The 3,230-nt window shown below is 45.3% G+C and overlaps 1 non-coding gene across 1 annotated transcript; it reads right to left on the reverse strand.

Moving 5' to 3' along the window:
* Positions 1–203: 203 nt before the first annotated feature.
* On the reverse strand, positions 204–275 carry trnag-ccc (transfer RNA glycine (anticodon CCC)). Its single transcript has one exon. It is a non-coding gene; the product is annotated as a tRNA-Gly (tRNA).
* Positions 276–3,230: the final 2,955 nt, after the last annotated feature.

The raw sequence follows: 3,230 nt of genomic DNA on the forward strand, positions 1-3,230 counted from the left end.
GGAGAACATTCAAACCCCACACAGAAAGGACCCTTTTTTCCTCGAGCAGCAGGCACTGAAGGCATGGTGGTGGACACGCCACGGCGCCCACAGCGGGATTCGAACCGGGACCAGCTGTAAGGCGACAGTGTTACCACTTGTTCCACCGTGCCACCCCAAGATTAGGAGACATTGAGAGACAGTTCTGTCAACGTCTCATCTTATGCATTGGCCGGGAATCGAACCCAGGTCAACTGCTTGGGAAGCAGCTATGCTCACCACTATACCACTAACGCCCTGCGACGTGCTGGATTAACTTCTGTGTCAGATGAATTGTAGTTCAAGCAGAGACCCAATCAGAAAAAGGCTTTCGTTGATGTGACGCGATGTGTCGAGAGGAGAGCGGTCAGGTGATTCGTGGCGGTGATGAAATCATGGCGGTTTGTGCATGCAGCGGCTCAGAGTACATGTGATGAATGCTGGCTTTGGGTTTCAGACAGTGGCCTCCACGCCCTTCGCTTTCCCTGCGGCGGTCACCGTCGACCTGCGGCTCCCGTTGGCTCTGCACGCCTCCGCCGAGCGGAAACCGCTGCGAAGCTCGCGGCAGCTGAACGCCGCTCGCAGGAGGCCGGCTGCCGTTTACCACGGCGAGAATCTGCACAGAAGCAGCTTTTCATTAAAGTTGAATTAGAATTAAGTCGCTTTGATTTTAACAAGTTAACATCCCGATGACTCGGGAGCCGCGATAATGACTGTGTGTGTGAGAGATGTGTGTATGTGCAGGCATGTGTGTGTCTGTTGTGTGTGTGTGTGACATGGTTCTTTCTAATGCTGTGCTGCATTTGTGAGGACCGAAGACGCAGCACTGCGGCTGGTCCTCAGTTCTCCTGAGAGATTTCAGATCTTATTGGAGTGTAAACAAAAGGGTTTTTTCTGTGTGTGTGTGTGTGTGTGTGTGTGTGTGTGTGTGTGTGTGTGTGTGTTTCATTTGCCTTCACTTAGTTACTGAAATTGTGCTAATGAGAGTCAGAGCAGTGTAATCAGATGTGTTTGAGAAAAAAAATCTATATGTAATGAAAAATGTCTGAAAGAAAATGCAAAGTTCTAATTCGTCAAACGCTCCGGACGCCGCGGAGCGTGACGCTGGTGTGAAGCTGTTCTCGTAGAAATGCAGCAGTGCTTTTCACGCAGTCATTTGTCCTCTTCAGTCTGTCGCTTCAGCCTTCTAACAGCAGCAGAAACAACTCGAAAGCTAATTTGAAACGTGTAAACCCTCATTATGGAAAATGTAATGAAAGCAAAGCGTAAATATGCCCTTTTAGACCAGCATGCTTTGCACATGTAAACACCTCTCTGTCAATTAATGCTTGTATTTATAGCATTTGCAAAGGCTGCGAGTGAAGAAGTATGAAAAGAGGAGCAGACGTGTTTGCTGCCCTCACTCTCTACATCTCACTGTGCTCGTAATGTTTTCAGCAAACCTCCGACCAAAGAAATAAAGAAAGGTTTTCAAAATTTTAACAGACGGTCTTTGCGCTTACCAGTATCATCATTAATTCTTCAAAAGTGGAAGGATTATGAGGCACTGATTGATAATGGTAATTGTAATCCATGCTAGGATGCACGAACTGGAAGGAAGTTACTCACTGAAACATTCTTTTGGATCAGTCCTCGACAGTTTCTCCATATTTCTGTATTGAACTTTGCTTGAACATCATGATTCTTGATGTCTGACGACTCGTCATCCCCATCTTGGTCTCCTGCAGTGGAGAGTAAGTTGGCGTCCCAGTAAACCTTGACTCCACCTGTTTGCACTGTACAGATTCACCTTTCATTCGTTACCATCACACCCTGAAGCATCTCTGATGACGCGAGTGTCTTGAAGTGCTGCAGTGGGGTTTGTTGTACACATCGCGAGGCAGCAGGAGCAGCTGTGATGGCCGTTTCAGGGTTTCTGAACTCTGTCAGGCTCACTGTCATTGGCAGTTGAAAAGTCCTGATCCTGGCCGTGATGTGCTTTGTTTCAAACATCTCTGTCACTGCTTCTGTCTCAGCATCTCTTGTGTCTGCGTGATACACTGAAAAGGTGTAATCACTTTTGTGTAAAATTATTATTTGCATATTATTATTGGAATTGTTCCTGAGCACTTTATTTTTGTTAACTTTAACAAGGAAGTAGTATTTCAGTGTTGCGGGTTAAGACCCGGAGTTGGAGGGAAGGTCATACTGGTGTGCCTTATTGAAATGATGCAGGGACAATGAACCACACAATGGACAATGACACAAAGGGACAATATTGCACATGGGAGCGTTTTAGTGATTATTGTTGGCTGTATTTTAACTCTTGTGGGCCTTGTAATAAACAGAGGAAATTTGTAAGAAAGCCGGCCGTTCGGCTCTTCATTCCTCTGGATAAATTCATCTGTTCAGGAATCGTGACATCAGACCTAAAAACATTTGTTACTGTGCAAACAGCCTTGGGACCCGTAACATCTGCATTGACAATGCTGCTGCGCTGCAGTTCAGAGTCTGGGCTGCTGGGAAATGTAGTTTTTGTCCACATTCAGGCTATAAAAGGCACGACTGCAAAACAGCCTCAAACAGAGCTGCCTCTGGGGCATTTTGAAACTTGTAATTAAACGTTTAATGCCTAATTAATCCCTCCTTAATTTCTTTATTTTATTTTATCATCCAGAGATTATCATTAATCTCTAGATGTTTTGCTTTTAGGAGTTTCATAAATGGATTTGTGGTGGCTGGGATCTGTGTCTGAAGTTTAATTACGCAGCGTTTCATCAAACATCTCATTAACCTCTCTCGTCGTCTACATGCGAGCAGCTTCTCTGATACGTGTGCTGCTTCTCTGTGCAGCTGTAAAACAAGAATATTAACCCTCGTGCCAACAATGGATGTGATGTCACGGTTGCAGTTCTGTGTTCGGGGTTGTTCTCAGCCGCTCTCGGCACAGTTACGGACCTTTAAAACACAGACTCGCACAGCACAAAGAGGCTTATTAAACTTTTTTATCCAGAAATCCAGGAAAGTGAATTTCGTCTCACCCTGGGACCAGACTCATTAAAAGTTTTAATTCCAAGATCTGCGGTCAGGGTCATAAACTTTCATCAACTGAAGACCCAAGCTGAGTACATTTAATCTCGCCCTATGACCCAGGCTCATTAAAAACATGCAACTCTTCTTGTCGGACGATAATCTGCGCTAGAGAGTTATTACGGAAGCACCGTATAAACATG

The sequence above is a fragment of the Chaetodon trifascialis genome, chromosome 13, assembly GCF_039877785.1.
Source record: "Chaetodon trifascialis isolate fChaTrf1 chromosome 13, fChaTrf1.hap1, whole genome shotgun sequence".
In the NCBI taxonomy this organism is placed as follows: Eukaryota; Metazoa; Chordata; class Actinopteri; order Chaetodontiformes; family Chaetodontidae; genus Chaetodon; species Chaetodon trifascialis.